Source organism: Tamandua tetradactyla, chromosome X (assembly GCF_023851605.1).
Source record: "Tamandua tetradactyla isolate mTamTet1 chromosome X, mTamTet1.pri, whole genome shotgun sequence".
Taxonomy (NCBI): Eukaryota; Metazoa; Chordata; class Mammalia; order Pilosa; family Myrmecophagidae; genus Tamandua; species Tamandua tetradactyla.
Window position 1 is genome coordinate 135,181,541 of NC_135353.1, and position 19,644 is coordinate 135,201,184.

General features: G+C 38.6%; 1 protein-coding gene and 1 pseudogene across 1 annotated transcript in view; one reads left to right on the top strand and one right to left on the bottom strand.

Moving 5' to 3' along the window:
- XK (X-linked Kx blood group antigen, Kell and VPS13A binding protein) overlaps positions 1–19,644 on the bottom strand; it is a 65,946-nt gene that overhangs the window by 26,521 nt on the left and 19,781 nt on the right. The window lies entirely within an intron of this gene.
- LOC143672317 (U6 spliceosomal RNA) lies at positions 15,016–15,114 on the top strand (annotated as a pseudogene).

A 19,644-nucleotide genomic window follows, 5' to 3' on the forward strand; every position in this document is an offset into this window, starting at 1 on the left:
CAGGTATCTGGGCTGGGAACTGAACGAACAGAATATGACTGTATTATAAAATTATAGCTACGAATTGTAACCTACTAGGCTTTGTACAAATATAACAGAAGTGAAACAATGGGAGTGGATTATTAAGAGTACTTTGCTAGAAATCCAAGAGACAAACATTTCTGAAATTCATACATCCCATACTAATCATCACCTTCTATCCACTCAACTCATGTGCATAAGAACTGCAATAACAGCTTTCTATTCTTATCAAGAACATAAACTGTATTTCCCCCCACCCAGCTAAGAATCTATGGGGCAAAATTCCTGCATTATCTTGTACAAACCTCAAATGTGATCAGGCCTGGGCTTAAAAATGTTTGTAGTAAGAAGTTGGTCATCCTAATGAGAAGGCCACTTTATGACTCTCACTTTCTACTTAACGTTGACATTGTGGAAATAAAACATGTGCTTCAATGGAAAATTTTGTTGTTTTGAGGACACCAATCAAGGTTATCTGATTCAAACGTTGCATTGTCTTTGAGCACTTTTGCAACATGTAAGTTCTAGGTCACTGATAGACACGCAGTGTCCTGTCCCATACAGGTTCAAATGCCTCTATTCTCATGCTATAATAAGACCAGTTTTCCTTCCATTTACACTTCAATATTACTGATCAATATTGTTGCCTCTTCTTTGAATTGTTTTTAACTGACTAAAATATCTGCCCATCCCTTTATGAATTAAAGAGAATCTTTAAAAACCTGCTCATTTCATATCTGTATAAGTGTCATGATTTTACCCTATTTAGATTCCTGGCCCATGCACTTCCCAAAACAAACAAGCAAAAAATTTAACAAATGGTGCAGCATAATGAGATACTCACATGGAAAAGGAGTGAAATGTGACCCTCCCATACAGCATACAATAGATAGATAGATAGATAGATAGATAGATAGATAGATAGATAGATAGACAGACAGACAGATAATTTCACTAGGAGGACTGTGAGAAGATGATAGAGTAGGAAGATCCAGGAATCAGTCCCTCCACCGAAACAAGTATTGAGCTAGCAAGGACTGTCTGAATCAACTATTTTGAAACTCAGGAGTCTAGTGGAACACTGTGCAGCTTCCAAGGAACAACTAGAGGAAGAGTGTGGTAAATTGCAATCAATATCGGTGAATTTCACCATCCCTACAGCAGCTACCATCCCCTATTCCCCAGGCTCCTGGCAGGCAGTAGTGGGGACTGCAACCCACGTTCTGGCGCAGCTTGCTGGTGCCAGGGTGGAATATAAAAACCCGTTCCTGGGCGGTGCAATGGTGGCTCAGTAGCATAATTCTTGCCTGCCCTGCTGGAGACCCGGATTCGATTCCCGGTGCCTGCCCATGCAACAAAACAAAACAAAAAAACCGATTCCCCTAAACTCTGAGGGCATATGGCCTGATTGCTTTTGTGGATGTTTTGTAGAACATCACTGCTTTTGTAGAACTACTTTTGATCACTGGGGGACAGCACTGGGGGACAGCTCTGAGGGCAGCTACTGTTCCAAACCCCCTCAGGCAAAAGCAGCAGAGGAATCTTAAAAACAGTAACCATTCCTCAAAACAGTTAAAGGGCTGCAGTAACTCGGTGAGTGCCAATCAAGAACATACAGCTTCGGAAGCCATAGGACAAGCTCTTGATGCCTTTAATGACCACTACCCTTCCCTCTCCCCAGTGTGGGGTGGGGTCAGCCTATGCTCCCATTGTGAGTCCTTAGCCCTGTTCCAGAGGGAGCAAAGTAAATCCTATGTGCACACTGGTGTGCCTGTATATCAGTGCTAATCTATCTGGAAGCAGTTTGAAATACTGAATCAGGCAATTTGTCTGACTCGCCTTCCTAGAATTTGTACAGAATGCAGAGAAGCAGCATGCAGACAGCTAAAGCATTAAGTTAGGCAACAGATCACCCAAGAGGATGCAAAAGTCTATTTCAAATGGAGTAGAGGAGGCATTCATTCAAACTCCTTTAAACTGTAAGCACATAATTATCAAACTGTACCATGCCAAGGACAAGGAGAAAACTCTGAAAGATGCAAGAGAAAAGCAACAAGTTATGTACAAGAGAATCTCAATAAGATCATGTTGATTTCTCACCAGAAATCATGAAGGCAATAAGGTAGTGGTACAAAACATTTAAAGTTTTGGAAGAAAACTACTGCCAACCAAGAATTTTATGATCAGCAGGATTTTCTTTCAAAAATGAGGGGGAGATGGGTGATTCAGTGGTAGAATGGTCACCTGCCATGCAGGAGACCTGGGATTGATTCTCAGACCATGCACCCCCGTCCCCCCAAAAAATGAAGGGAAAATTAAGATATTCCAAGATAAAAAACTAAGGAGTTCATTACCACTAGAACTATCCTATGAGCAATGCTAAAGGGAATTCTTCATACTGAAAGGAAAGGACACTAGACAGTGGATCAAAGTGGCATAAAGAAATAAGTTTCCAGAAAAGGTAATCACTTGAGTAATTATAAATGGCAGTACTATTGTATTTTATTTTTGGCATATAACTCCACTTCTTTCTCCTTAGAGGTGATAAAATGCAAATGCATAAAAAGTAATGATAAATCTATGGTTTTATAACTTGTAACAATAATAATATATAACTTGTAACAACTACCCAAAAAAGTTAGGGTGGACAGGTATAGAAACAGTATATGTGTATACTGTTGAAGTTAAGTTGGTATCAAATCAAATACGATTGTTATAGATTTTAGGATGTAAATTTCAACCCCATGGTAAACACAAAGGAAATAGATGGAAAGTACATTCCTAAAGTAATGAAAAGGGACTGAAACTAGTACAAACCAAATAATCAAATAAATATAAAAGTAGGCATTAACAATAGAGTTGTGGGTCAAAAAGGTTTAAGACTTACAAAGACAAAATAGCAAAATGACAGAAGAAAGTAGTGTGTTATCAATAGTTACTTTAAATGTAAATGGATTAAACTCTCCGGTCAAGAAGCAGAGCTTGGCAGAATAGATTAAAGAAAAAACATGATCCAACCAAATGCTGTTTATAAATGACTCACCTTAAATTCAAAAACACAAGGAGGTTGAATGTGAGAGGTGACATATATATATGTGTGTGTGTATGAAAGGATGTATAAATACATCCTATACATCCTGTATAAATAGATATATGGTGCAAATAGTAACCAAACAAGAGCTAGGGTAGCTATATCAATATCAGATAATACAGATTTTTAACTCAAAAACTGTTACTCTGGGGTGGACAATAGTAGCTCAGTGGCAGAGTTCTTGCCTGCCATGCCAGAGACCTGGATTTGGTTCCTGGTGCCTGCCCATGCCAAAAAAAAAAAAAAAAAAAAAAAAAAAAACTATAAAAAACTGTTCCTCTGGACAAAGGACACTATGTACTGACAAATGGGTCCAATTCAACAAGAAAACATAACAATTATAATATATATGCACCTAATGGCAAAGCCCCAAAATAAATCAAGCAAATATCGACAGAGTTGAAGGGAGAAATAGACAATAGTAGAAGATTACAATACACTACTTTCAATAATGGATAGAACATCTAGACAGAAGTTCAGTAAGGAAACAGAAGACTTGAATCATGCACATGGATCATTTTCTAAGATAGATGATACATTAGGTCACACAAAGCAAGTCTCAAAAAAACTCAAAAATATTGAAATTATATACTGTATGTTCTCTAACCATAGTGGAAAGAAGTTACAAATCAATAACTGAGAGAGAAATGGAAAACTCACAAATATGTGGATATTAAGCAACAGTCTTAAACAACCAGTGGGTCAAGCAAAAAATCACAAGGGAAATTAGGAAACATCTTGAGTTGAATGAAAATGAAAATACAGTTGATTGTAGATGTAATGAGGCTTAGATGCAGTCAACTTGCTGATTTAAATCCATGATATATCCTCACAGTTACTATGAGCCCAGTGCTTGCTTGGCCAAACAGCTGGATACTACACCCTGGCCAGGTTGACACATGAACAGAAGGAAGTAACAAAGATTAGAGTGGAAATAAATGAAATACAAAATTTTCAAAAACAAAACAATAGTGAGAATCAACTAAACCAAAAATTCGTTCTTTGAAATGATGAATAAAATATACCAATCTTTAGCAAGACTGACAAGTAAAAAATAACTACAATCAGAAATAAAAGTAGGGACATTAGTACCAAACCCACAAGAATAAAAAGAATGATAACAGAATACTACAAGCAACTATATTCCAACAGTTTTATAACCCAGATGAAACAGACAAATTACAAGAAACACATAAACTACCTCTACTGTCTCAAGAAGAACTACAAGATTTCAACAGACCAATGACGAGTAAAGATTGTATCAGTCATCAAACCCTCACAACAGGGTGATGTCATAAACATGGCAACATAAGACATCCCCTAGAAAATTTCCCCTCAAAAACAACTAATGAAAGGACAAATCTTATTAGCTTGGAACTCTGAGGATGACAGAGGCTGAAGAAGGACCCCACAAAAGAAATATTCAAGGAAAAGAAAAAAAAACACCCCCCCAAAAGGTAGGAGATCTATAACCTGGACCCACCAGTAAGGACCCATGCCCCTCACTTGGTCCCATGCAGCTTAAGAGCCACACAAAGGCACCATAGCCTGGGTACCTCCTGCCATGGATGAAGACCATAATGTTACTCACAGCAGCAAGTTAGAACCTAACGCATATCCAGGCACAGGACCCAAGTCCACAGAGGCCCAGGACAGGGCACAAGTGGCTGACTAGTACATACATACAAGAGGGTTTCCAGAAAAGAAAAGAAACCATGGCAGAACTGGTGCACACATTCAGCTCAGTCTCTGATTGCTGGACCACATAAGCAAAAAAACCCAGACTTTTAGGGACTGACCTCTTCTCTCTTGCTAGTTGGGATACCTGAATGGAAAAGTAACTGCAAATAGAAAAGCCTCATGGAAAAGAAAGGAGGGAAAATGAATTGCTTAAGGCAAAAGGAGTCACATAACTGAAAAGTGTAATAAAATGGGAGCACTGAGTGAGGGAGAGAAGTTTAAAAAAATTATACGAGCTGGGGGGAAAAGTTCTGCACAAAAACAAATAGAACATATCAGGGTTTCCAGAGAACAAACAGAGGAAAGGAAGCTTTCTCCTGAAGGTAAAAAAGTTGCACATGAAAGGGCAATCTTAAGAGTTATACTGCATATCCAGGAAAAGAATCAGGTGCAGAAGACCTGAGAAAATTGGAAAATTTACATATGGGCTACCCCAAAGGTCCAGTATAAGTTAAACTAAGCATCATCAAGCGGTTTAACACATAGTCAAGCTACAATAAAACTGGAGGCAAGAGACAGAAATTGATCTTCAGATTTACCACATCAAAACAATTAGATACCCTGTGTGGTAGTTAGATTCAGGTGTCAACTTGGCTAGGTGAAGGTGCCTAGTTTTATTGCTGTGGACATGAGCCAATGGCATGTGAACCTCATCTGTCGCTGATTACATCTGCAGTCAGCTAGGAGGTGTGCCTGCTGCCATGAATGACATTTGATTTAATTAGCTGGTGCTTAAATGAGAGAGATCAACATAGCACAGCAAATGTAGCTCAGCATACCTCATCTCAGCACACGCAGCTCAGCCCAGGCCTTTGGAGATGCAGGAGGGAATCACTCTGGGGAAAGTTATTGGAACCCAGAGGCCTGGAAAGAAGGCCAGCAGAGATCGCCCTGTGCCTTTCCATGTAAGAAAGAACCTCAGCTGAAAGTTAGTTGCCTTTCCTCTGAATAACTATATGTTAACTGAATAAATCCCCTTTTATTGAAAGCCAATCCATCTCTGGTGTGTTGCATTCTGGCAGCTAGCAAACTAGAACACCCTGACACCAGCAAAAAATTGCAAGCCATATTAATAAAAAGGAAGATTTGGTTCAGTCAATGGAACAGCTTAAAACTTCAGAGGAGACACAGATTTTGGAACAACTAATCAAAAAAGTTCAAACAAATCTCCAAAATCAATTCAAGGAAATGACAAAAAATATGGATAAAAATAAACTAATGGGGAATACAGAGCTAAAGAATATAAAGAGGACAATGTGAGCAAAAAAAAGAAGAATTAGGAAGTTTAAAATGAAACACAACAGAAATTATGGGGATGAAAGTCACAATAATGGAGATTAAAATACATTAGAAACACACATCAGCAGAAGATGATAAATAAATAAATAAATAGGCAGAAGTAAGAATCAGTGAAATAGAAGATAGGACAATTGAAATCATACAATCAGAAAAGCAGAGAAAAGAATAGAAAAAACTGAGCACTTCTCAAATTGGAGTGAGAGGATGAAGTGTACCAATATATGCATGATGGGAGTCCCAGAAGGAGAAGAAAAAGGAAAGGGGGTAGAAAGAGGAAATAATGGCCCAAAGTTCCCCAACTCTGATGGAAGGCATAAATATACATGTCCAAGAAGCACAGCTTATAAACCCTAATAGAACTATTCCAAGATACACGCTAATCAGAATGTCAAATGCCAAAAACAGAGAATTCTGAAAGCAGCAAGAGAAAAGTGATTCGTCCACACACAAGGGATCCTCAATAAGAATAAGCACCCATTTGTCATCAGAAACCATGGAGGTGAGAGGGCAGTGGCATGATACATCTAAAGTACTGGAAGAGAGAAACGGCCAGCCAAAAATTTTTATCCAGCAAAAATGTCCTTCAAAAGGGAGGAAGAGTTTAAAACATTCATAAACAAAACAAACACAAACAAAATTTGAGAGAATTAATGAGCAAAATGCTTTCCTATTAGAATGTCTGAAGGGATTCCTTCAGGTTGGAAGGAAAGGAAATGACAGAGAGAGGCTTGGAACAGTGTGAAGAAGTGAAGATTCTTTAGCAAAGCTAACAAAATGGGTAAGTGCAAAACATAGTTCTGTATCCTCAATACACAACTGTACTCTTTAATTCCCCTAAGTATTAGAATACAATTGAATAAGAAATTGCCATATTTCCTAATAATGGACATACAAAATATAAAGAGGTGATGTGGGACAAAACAACATAGAGAGGGGAAACAGAGCAATATGGGATCAGAGAACGTGTATGCTATTGAAGTTAGGTTGGTATCTTATCAAATCAGTAGGTTATAGACATAGGTTACATAATACAAACTTCAGGGTAACCACAAAGAAAATATTTTAAAAATATACAGAGACAGAGATGAGAAAGGGATCAGTCAGATACATGTCAAAAGATCAACTATATAGAAAAGGAGGTTGCAATAAAATAAAAGAGAGACAAAAAAATATGAGACATTTAAAAACAAGGGATGGGCGGGTCACAGTGGCTCGGTGACAGAGTTCTCGCCTGCCATGCCGGAGACCTGAGTTTGATTACCAGTGCCTGCCCATGGAAAAAAAAAATATTAAAAACAAGGGACAGGGGCGGGCCGCGGTGGCTCAGCGGGCAAAGTGCTTGCCTGCCATGCCGGAGGACCTCGGTTCGATTCCCGGCCCCAGCCCATGTAAAAAACAAACAAACAAACAAAATACAATAAAACAAGAAAATGTTTAAAGATGTTTCCTTTCCTTCCTTCTATCCTTCCTTCCTTCTCTCTGTCTTTCCTTCCCTTCCTCCCTCTCTCTTTAAAAAAAAAAAAAAAAAAAAAAAACAAGGGACAAAATGGCTGAAGTAATTACTCCCTTTAAAATAATAAGAATGAATATTAATGGATTAAGCACCCAATCAAAAGAAGATTGGCAGAATGAATAAAAAAGCACAATCCAACTATATGTGGTTTACAAGACACTGTAGACTGAAAGACACACATGAATTGAAAATGAAAGGATGAAAAAAGATAATCCATGCAAATAGTAACCAAAAGAGAATGGGGGTACCTATGCTAATATTGGACAAAACAGACTTTAAGTCAAAAGTTGTAAAGAGAGACAAAGAAGGACATTACATATTAATAAAAGGTCCAATTTATAGCCCTAAATGCTTACATTAAAAAAGAAGAAAGAGCTAAAACCAAAGACCTAACTGCACACCTGGAGGAAAGATAAAAAGAATAGCAAACCAATCCTAAAGCAAGCGGGAGGAAAGAAATAAAGATTACAGCAGAAATAAATAGAGAATTTTAAAAGAATAGAGCATTAGCAAAATAAGAAGCTGATTCTTTGAAAAGATAAATAAAATCGACAAACTTTTAGCTAGACTGACAAATGAAAAAGAGAGAGGACACAAATAAAATGAATGAGAGGGAGGACATTACTATTGACTTCGCAGAAATAAAAAGGATCATAAAAGGATACTATGAACAACAACGTGCCTAAATACTAGACCACCTAGATAAAATGCACAAATTGCTAGAAACACGCAAATGACCTAGACTGACTCTAGAAGAATTAGAAAATCTCAACAGATGAATTACAAATAAAGAGATTAAATCAGTCATCAAAAACCTCCTTACAAAGTAAAGCCCAGGAATAGATGGCTTCACAGGTGAATTATACCAAAGAATCTGAGAAGAATTAATACCAATCCTCCCCAAACTCTTCAAAAAATTGAAGACGGAACTGTACCTAACTCATTCTATGAGGCCAATACTATGAGTAATACCAAAGCTAGATAAATATTTGGCAAGAAAAGAAAATTACAGGCCAATTTCTCTTATGAATACAGATGCAAAAATCCTCAACAAAATTCTAGCAAATCGGGTGCATGGGTGGTTCATGGTAGAATGCTCGCCTTTCATGCGGAAACCCGGGTTTGATTCCTGGACCATGCACCCAAAACAAGCAAACAAACAAAACAACAACAACAACAATTCTAGCAAATCAAATCCAACAGCACATTAAAAGAATTATACAGCATAATCAAGTGGAATTTGTGCCAGAATGCAAGGGTAATTCAACATAAGGAAAACAATATAATACACCACATTAACAGAATGAAGGGGAAAAACCCCACACAATTCTCAACAGACTCAGGAAAGGCATTAGAAAATCCAGCAATCTTTCTTGATAAAAACTTAGAAAAATAGGTATATGAGGTGTGATGGTCAGGTTCATGTGTCAACTTAGTCAGATCATGGTGCCCAGTTGTTTGGTCAAACAAGCACTGGCTGTCTGTTGTTGTAAGGACATTTCATGAACTTAAATCATGAACATGTTCATTGCATGCCTGGCTGATTACATCTGCAGTTGGCTAAGCGGAGTGTCTTCTGTAGTGAGTGGTGCTTAATCTAATCACCTGAAGGTTTTTAAGGAGAATTCAGAAGAGAGAATCTCTCTTTCTGCTTCAGTCAGCTAGCCTCTCTTGGGGAGTTCATCAAAGACCTTCATTGGAACTGCCAGTTCATAGCCTGCCCTAAAGATTTTGGACTCCTCCGTCCCCATGGTTGCATAAGACACTTTTAATACTCTCATATTTACAGATCTCTCCTGTTGGTTCTGTTTCTCTAGAGAACCCTGACTAATACATGAGGAAAATAGTTAAATAAGGAAACTTGATAAAGGGGATGTATGAAAAACCCAAAGCTAACATCATACTCAATGGCAAAAGGCTGAAAGCTTTCCCTTTAAGATCTGGAACAAGACAAAGATGCCCTCTGTCACCACTGTTATACATTTTACTGGAAGTTCTAGCTAGAGAAATTAGGTAAGAAAAGGAAATACAAGGCATTCAAATTGGAAAGGAGGAAGGAAAACATTCACTATTTGCAGGTATCGTGGTCCTATATAGAGAAAGTACCGAAAAATCTACAACAAAGCTAGAACTAATAAAGGATATCAGCAAAGTCGTGGTGTACAAGATGCAAAAATCAGTAGTGTTTCTATACTCTGGCAATGAGCAATCTGAGGGAGAAATCAAGAAAAAAGTTCCATTTACAATGGCAACTAAAAGAATCAATTATCTAGAAATAAATTTAACCAAGGATGTAAAGGGCTAATACATGAAAACTATAGAACTTTGCTAAAAGAAATCAAAGATCTAAGTAAATGGAAGTATATCCCATGCTCATGGATTGGAAGATTAAATATTGGTAAGGTGTCAATTCCACCCAAAATTATTTACACGTACAACACAATCACAATCAAATTTCCAACAGCCTTCTTTGAAGAAATGAAAAGCGCCAAGCTTCAAATCTATTTGCAAAAGTAAGGGTCCCTGTCTTGGGGTTTGTTCATATGAACTTAACCCTGCAAAGGACAGGTTAAGCCTACTTAAAATTAGGCCCAAGAGTTACTCCCAAGAGAACATCTTTTGTTGCTCAGATATGGACTCTCTCTCTTAGCAACATGTCAAGCAAATTCACTGCCCTCCCCCTCTCTATGTGGGACATGATTCCCAGTGGTGTGGACCTTCCTGGCAAGGTGAGACAGAAATCTTAGAATGAGCTGGGACTCAGCACCAAAGGATTGAGAAAATCTTCTCGATCAAAGGAGGGAAGAGCGAAATGAGACAAAATAAAGTGTCAATGGCTGAGAGATTCCAAACAGAGTCGAGAGGTTATCCTGGGGGTTATTCTTACACATTAAATAGATATCACCTTTTTAGTTAAGGTGTAATGGAGAGGCTGGAGAGAACTGCTTGAAAATGTAGAGCTGTGTTCCAGTAGCCAAGTTTCTTGAAGATGACTGTATAATGATACAGCTTTTGCAATGTGACTGTGTGATTGTGAAAACCTTGTGTCTGATGCTCCTTTTATCTACCTTATTGACAGATAAGTAAAACATATGGATTAAAAATAAATAATAGGGGGACAAGTGTTAAAATAAATTTAGTAGACTGAAATAGTAGTGATCAATGAAAGGGAGGGCCATGGTATGAATGAATTTTTTTCTGTTTTCTTTTTATTTCTTTTTCTGAATTGATGCAAATGTTCTAAGAAATGATCATGATGATAAATACACAACTACGTAATGATATTGCAAATTACTGATTATATATGTAGAATAGAATGAGCATATGGTAAGAATGTTTGTGTTTTGTATGTTGGTGTATTTAATAAATATAATTAATTTAAAAAAAAGTAAGGGAGCCTGAAGAGTCAAAACCATCTCAAAAAAGAAGTACAAAGTTGGAGGACTCATACTTCCTCACTTTCAAACTTATTACAAAGCTATAGTGCTGAAACAGCATGGTACTGGCACAAGGATATATATAAAAACGGAATCAAATAGAGTTCAAACATAGACCCTTGTATCTTGAGCCAAGTGATTTTTCAAAGGCTGCCAAGTCTACTCAATTGGGAAAGAATATTCTCTTCAGCAAATATCCAGGTGCTGGGATAACTGGATGTCCATTTGCAAAAGAATGATGGTGGAATCCTACCTCATATCATATACAAAAATCAACTCAAAATGGATCAAGACCTAAATATAAGAAGTAGGACTATATAACTCCTAGAAGAAAATTTGGGAATCAACTTCGGGATCTTGTGTTAGGCAAGTATTTCTTAGATTTTACACCCTAGGCACAGGCAACAAAATAAAAAACAGACAAAAAGGACACATCAAAATTTAAAACTTGTGCATCAAAGGACAAGTGAAACAGCAATATACTCAACAGGAGAAAATATTTGGAAACCACATATCTGGTAAGGGTTTAATATCAAGATTATATAAAGAAATCCTACAAGTCAACAATAAAAAGGCAAACTACCAAACTAAAAATGGACAAAAGACTTGCATAGGCTTTTATCCAAAGAGTATATATAAATGGCCAAAAAGCACATTAGCTATTAGGTTACATAAAGCAAAACCAAAATAAAATACCATTTTACACCCACTCAAATGGCTACAATTAAAAAAAAACCAGAAAATTACAAGGGTTGGAGAAGATGCAGATAAACAGGAACAGTAATTAACTGATGGTGTGAATGTAAAATGGTGCAGTCATTCTAGGAGACAGCTTGGTAGTTCCTCAGAAAGTTAAGCATAGAATTACCATATGACCTGGCAATCCCACCTCTAAGTTCATACATATATACCCCAAAAAAATGAAAGCAGGGACTCGAACAGATATTTGCACACTGATGTTCAAAGGAGTATTATTCACAATTGCCAAAAGATGGAAATAACCCAAGTGCTCATCAACCAATGAATGGATAAATAAATTGTGTTATATACATTCAATGGAATATATTCAGCCATAAAAACGAATGAAGTTTTAATACATGTGACAGCAATGATGAACCCTGAAGACTTCATGTTGCGTGAAATAAAACAGTCAAAACAGGACAACTATTGCTTGATCGCCTTGATATTAAATAATTAGAATAAGCAAAGTCATAGAATCAAAGTCATGGGTTACCAGGGACCAGGCTGGAGAATGGAATGGGAAGTCAATGCTTGAGTTGTACAGAGTTTCTATTTAGGTTGATTTTATTTGGATGATGGGTGATGGTAGCATAAAATTGTGAACGTAATTAGCAGCACTGAATTATATATGTTAATGTAGTTAAAAAGAGAAACTTCATGTCGTGTGTATGTTCCTAGAATAAAAATTTGAGAAAAAACACAGGACTATAAAAGCAAACAGTGAACCCTATTGTAAACAATGGACTATAGTTAATAGTACAGTTATAAAAGTGTTCTTTCATTAATTGTAACAAATGTACCACATTAATGCAAGATATTAACAACAGTGCGGTATATAGGAACTCTGTATTTTATGTAGTCTACACATGACTTTTCTGTAAACCTACAACTTCTCTAATAAAAAAAAATGTAAGCCGGTAAATTCTTTTTAATAACGATCAAGACACTGCTAAAATAGAAAACAGTAGCTAAAAAAAAAAAAAAAAAAACCCTCTTAACAATACATTTCCAGGACCAGATGGCTTCACAGGGGAACTTTTTCAAACATTTCAAGAATTAGCACCAACCTGCTCAATCTCTTCCAAAGAGTTACAGAGGATGGAACATTCCCTAACTCATTCTATGAGGTTAGCATTACTCTCATACCAAATCCAGACAAAGAAACCACAAAAAGAGGAAATTTCAGACCAATATTCCTTATAAATATAATTCCCTTATAAATATAGTTGCAAAAATCCTCAACCAAAATACTAACAAACCAAATCCAATAGCACATTAAAAGAATTATACACTATGATCAAGTAGGATTTATCCCAGGTATGCAAGAGTGGTTCAACTAATGAAAATCAACTAATGGAATACACCACATTAACATAATGAAGGGACAAAACCACATGAAAAATTCATTTAACAAAACCCAACACATGTTCTTTTTCTTTTTTTTTTTTACATGGGCAGGCACCAGGAATCGAACCCGGGTCCTCTGGCATGGCAGGGGAGCATTCTTGCCTGCTGAGCCACCGTGGCCTGCCCCCAACACATGTTCTTAATAAAAAATTCAGAAAACAAGGAATAGAAGGAAACTGCCTCAACATGATATAAAGGGCTTATATGAAAAATTCACCGCTAACATACTCAATAGTGAAAGACAAAGCATTCCCTCTAAGATCAGGAACAAAAAAAGTATGTCCAATGTCACCACTATTATTCAACACTGTTGTGAGGTAAGAGAAGAAAATACAAGGCATCTGTGCTGGTTTGAAAGTATTTCACACCCTAGAAAAGCCGTGCTTTAATCCTGATCCAATCTTGTGGGAGCAGCTGTTTCTTTTAATCCTGATTCAATATTGTAGGTTGGAAACTTTTGATTAGATTATATCCATGGAGATGTGACACACCCAATTGTGGGTGTGATTTTTTTATTAGGTGGAGATGTGACACTGCCCATTCCAGGTGGGTCTTCATTAGTTTACTGGAATCCTTTAAAAGAGGAAACATTCTGGAGAGAGTCAGAAATGACAGTAACGACAGAAGCCTCAGAGCCGACAGAGCGAGCAGATGTAGACACTTGGAGAACAGAAATTTCAGAGAACAGAGACATGGATATCTGGAGATTCTTAGGAGTCCAGCAGACATCATAGTGAAATGTTAAGCAAGCCAGAATCCAGAGAGAGCCAAGGGAAGCCAAGAGATGAAAGCCAGCCCCAGAGAAGCAATGTGAGGGACCCCACAGGAACTGAGGCTCAAAGCAACAAAGCTCGGGAGCAAGGGACCAGCAGATGCCAGCCACGTGACTACTCAGCTGACAGAGATGTTCCTGACACATCAGCCTTTCTTAAGTGAAGGTAACCTCTTGTTGGTGCCTTAATTTGGACACTTTCATTTCCTGAGAACTGTAAACTTGTAACTTAGAGAATTTCCCTTTTTAAAAGCCATTCCAGTATTGGTGCATCGCATTCCAGCAGCTTGCAAACTAACACAGCATCCAATTTGGGAAGAAAGAAGTGATATTTTCCCTATTTGCAGATGATATCACCCTATATACAGAAAATCTGGTAAAACCCACAACAAAGCTACTAGAACTAATATTTTCAGTAAAGTGGCAGTGTACAAGATCAACATGCCATGAATAATCTGAAGAAGAAATCCAGGGAAATAAATCTATTTACCACAGCAACTAAAAGAATCACATATCTAAGAATAAATCTAATCAAGGATGTAAAGGACTTACATACAGAAAATTACAAAACATTGCTAAAATAAACGAAAGAAGACCTAAATAAATGGAAGGACATTCCATGTTCATGGATTGGAAGACTAAATATTAAGATGCCCATTTTACCCCAAGTGATTTACAGATTCAACACCATCCCAATCAGAATTTCAACCGTCTTTTTTGCAGAAATGAAACAGCCAAACATCAAATTCATATAGGAAGGGGCCCTGAGTAGCCAAAGTCATCTTGAAAAAGAACAAAGTTGAAGGGCTCATACTTCCCAATCTTAAAACTTATTTCAAAGCCAATGTAATCAAAACATTATGGTGCTTGCTTTGGCAGCACATATACTAAAGTTGGAATGATACAGGGCGGGCCACGGTGGCTCAGCAAGCAAGAATGCTCGCCTGCCATGCCAGAGGACCCGGGTTTGATTCCCGGTGCCTGCCCATGTAAAATTAAAAAAATAAAAAATAAAGTTGGAACGATACAGAGAAGAGTAGTACGGCCCCCGTGCAAGGATGACATGCAAATTTGTGAAGCGTTTCATAATTTACACAAATAAAGAAAAACATGGTGTTGGTATAAGGACAGACTTATAGACCAATGAAGTCAACTTCGGAATTTAGAATAAATCCTTACAGCTATGGCCAATTGATTTTAACAAGGCTGCTCTATTAGTTTGTTAAGTTGCTGGAATGCAATAGACCAGAAATGGAATGGCTTTTATAAAGGGAATTGAACAAGTTACAAGTTTACAGTTCTAAAGCTGAGAAAATGCCCATATCAGGGCACCAACAAATTACCTTCACTCAAGAAAAGCTGATGCCATCCAGAATACCCCTGTCAGCTGGGAAGGCATGTGGCTGGCATCTGCTGGTCCCTTGCTCCTGGGTTCCATTGTTTTCAGCCTCTTTTCCTGTGGGGGGTTTCTCACTTTGCTTATCCGGGGCTGACTTTCATCTCTTGGCTTCTCTTGGCTCTCTCCAGGTTTTGGCTTGCTTAACATCTCATAGGAAGACACATGGCAATGTCTGCTGGGCTCTCTGCACATGTCTAGGCATCTGCTTTCTTTTTCAGCACTCCAAGCGTCTCCAAACATCCAAACATCCGTGTCAGCTCTGAAGCAACTGTTCTCCAAGCGTCTGCATCTGCTCTGAGACTTCTTCAAAATGTTTCCCCTTTTAAAGGACTCTAGTAAACTAATCAAGACCCATCTTGAACAGGCGGAGTCACATCCATCAAATCAAAAGGCCACACTCACAATTAGGGAGGTCACATCTACATGGAGATAACTAAACAAAAGTTTCTGCCCCACAATATTAAATCAGGATTAAAAGAAATGGCTGGGTCAGTGTGATGGTGTCTCAGTGGCAGAATTCTCGCCTGCCATACCGGGGACCCAGGTTTGATTCCTGGTGCCTGACCATGCAAAAAAGAAAAAAATCTGCTGCCTCCACAAGATTGGATCAGGATTAAAACATGGCTTTTCTGGGGTACATAATAGCTTCAAACCGGCACAGCTGCCAAGTCCATTAAGTCTCCAACAAACAGTATTGGGAAAACTGGATGTCCCCACACAGAAGAATACAGAATTCACAAATACCACCCCATTACTAACATCCTGCATCAGTGTGGGTCATTTGTTACAACTGATGAACTGCTATGAAATTTCACGTACAAATTTTTAAGTAAACAGGTATTCTCATTTTCTTGGGTATATACCTAAGAGTACATTGCCGGTTCATATAGTGGGAATTTGTTCTTATGGTTTCATCATAAAGAGATTAACATGGTTTAGAGGTATTTAAGTCTCTGTTGGGTGAAAGACAACAGAGAATTTGGTTTGTCAGTCTTTTTGCTTGTTTGCCTTTTTTTGAGCCCAATCAATGAAGAATTGCATACCCTCTGGAAGAATAGCTCTTTGATCCTATCTGAGGAGTTTTTCTGTTTCTGTTTAACTTTGACCCATAGCTAAAATTGTAGAATTGAAACTGTAACCTTGATTTCAGTATGCCTATATATATCTATGTGTCTGTAATTCAAAATGCTTTCACTTCTGATCGTATGCGTATGTAATGTGGCCTACCCCAGAGGGTATTAATACATTACATTATAAAATCTCTTACATTAAAGGAGCTTAATGGGACATCTAGATAATTGCTTATATAAATAAAGCATTTCTAATATTCCCTAAACATAATAAAACATATAGTCTCCTAGAAACCAACTTAAAACCATCTTAAGAATTCAAATTCACATATTTATGTAAATATTTGGCAAATGAGACTAGTTTCATATTTGGGGTTAATTAAAATAACCACGTCTTTTCTGATTTATCAGTGTTAAGTGTTGTATTAGTTAGGGTTCTCTAGAGAAACAGAACCAACAGGGAACACTTGCAAATATAAAATTTATGAAAGTGTCTCACGTGACCGTAGGAACGCAGAGTCCAAAATCCACAGGGCAGGCTGCGAAGCTGATGACTCCAATGGATGGCCTGGATGAACTCCACAGGAGAGGCTCACCAGCCAAAGCAGGAATGGAACCTGTCTCCTCTGAGTCCTCCTTAAAAGGCTTCCCATGATTGGATTTAGCATCACTAATTGCAGAAGACACTCCCCTTTGGCTGATTACAAATGGAATCAGCTGTGGATGTAGCTGACGCGATCATGACCTAATCCTATGAAATTTCCTCATTGCAACAGACAGGCCAGCGCTTGCCCAATCAGATGAACAGGTACCACAACTTGGCCAAGTTGACACCTGTCCCTAACCATGACAGTCCACCCCTTGTCAACTTGGCACATATATATATATATATATATCACCTTAGACCATACTTAATTTCCAAATGAAAACAAATAAGCACACATTTTTTCTTTTACCTGACAATACTCAACTGTCCTGCATATAACTGGAAACACATTAAATCTCTCCAGAATAGCGTGCAAATCCTTGGGCAACATTCATTCTTAAACTTGATATCTTACAACTTAAATAGTATAACACAAACAAAACAGCATTACAGTCCTCGTTTCTGTAACTGATCACGTGTTCGAAGTTCATATTTATCACTACCTTCTTCCACTACCCATTCCATGTTCCCTTTCCCCTCAGCAAGCACTTCAGCTGGCCGTGGTTCTTTGCCTGGTGGGGTGACCCAAACCTTCATTCCTGAAGTCTCAGAGCCATTAGTGGTCCTGCCTGGATTGTGTTGTTGCAGTTTTCCATTGATTTTGATCACAGGGCATGGTAGTACTAATAGACGCCCCAGGGGATCTCCTATATTCCAAGAAAACTCTTCTTTACCTCCATTATGTAGTTGCAGTCCTACTTCCTTCTGATAGTCAGGGTCAATTACCCCAGACAATAATGTAATCCCCTTCTTGGTGTGTTGATCCAGAGGCATAAGTAGCCCAAAGTGGCCAGGTGGCAATCTTAACTTCCAGTTCAGTGGTATCACTGTTGTTTCTCCTGGAGAAAGCACACCCCGTTTTGGAACTAAAACCTGTAAACCAGCAGAACTCAGGGTAGCAGGGACAGGAAGCAAAAATTTTCCTAGTGGATCACTAGGAGTAATAGTGAGTGGCACCACACCCATTTCCACCCCTTGGTTCCTGGACCCATGGATCCTGGCTATGGGAGAAACAGCACCATACAGCGGACGCTGATTCAGAGCATACACAGCTTCCTGGAGAACATTACCCCAGCCTTTCAAGTTTTTGCCACCTAGTTGGCACCGTAATTGAGTTTTCAAAAGGCCATTCCACCGTTCTATCAATCCAGCAGCTTCTGGATGATGGGGAACATGGTAAGACCAGAGAATTCCATGAGCATGTGCCCATTCCCGCACTTCATTTGCTGTGAAGTGTGTTCCTGGATCCGAAGCAATGCTATGTGGAATACCATGACGATGGATAAGGCATTCTGTAAGCCCACGGATAGAAGCATTGTGTGCAGGGAAAGCAAACCCATATCCAGAGTATGTGTCTATTCCAGTTAGAACAAACCGCTGCCCCTTCCATGAAGGGAGTGGTCCAATGTAATCAACCTGCCACCATGTAGCTGGCTGGTCACCTCGGGGAATGGTGCCATATCGGGGGCTGAGTGTGGGTCTCTGCTGCTGGCAGATTGGGCACTCAGCAGTGGCTGTAGCCAGGTCAGCCTTGGTGAGTGGAAGTCCATGTTGCTGAGCCCATGCATAACCTCCATCCCTACCACCACTATCCCACACTCTTAAAATCCACTGCCACACATATTCCCCTGATTTCTGTCTATATAAATTGGAAAACTCACACAGTTCTTTTGGAGTATAACGTACCTCCTCATGTGTGATACTTTGTACCTCACCTTTAGGGGCCTGTTGGGACTTTAGTCTAGTTATAGGTCTAGAAGAAATGAGGGGTGGTGGGGGTGGGTCATGAAAAGAATTAGAAATATCTTCCAAGCCATTTGCTTCAGGGCTTTCATTTGCAGTTTCATCTGGTGAAACAGGATTAATAACTCTAGGGCTAATCCCTTCAGGAGGAGGTTGGGTGGCCAATTCCTCAAGGCAGGCTGGAGGTGGGGCGGCTATGTCCTCAGGGCAGACTATTACAGGGTTATCTAAAGAAGGCTCAGCATGGTCTAGGGTTTCAACCTCACCCCCAACATCATTATCAATCCATATGTCACCATCCCATTTTTCAGTGTCCCACTCCTTTCCAATCAATGCCCTCACTTTAACGGCAGACACCATGCAAGACTGAGATTTCAGTTTACGTTGTAAAGTTGCTACTCTAACAATAAGATTCTGAGTCTGATTTTCAGAGATCTCAAGTCTACAGCTACAGGAAATAAAATTTTCCTTCAGGATACTCATAGAAACCTCTGCATCTTTCAGACGGCACTTAAGCTTCTTGTTTGAAGCCTTAAGCCCATCCCTTTCACCCTTTAATGTAGACAGTGTATCTAACAACAACCAACCAACATCTCTATAACTCTTATTCCTACAAAACTCTGTAAAGGTGTCAAAAACATTATCCCCCAGAGTCTGGCTTCGTACAAGCAAAGCATTAGGAGAATCGAATGATGATATTTTGAC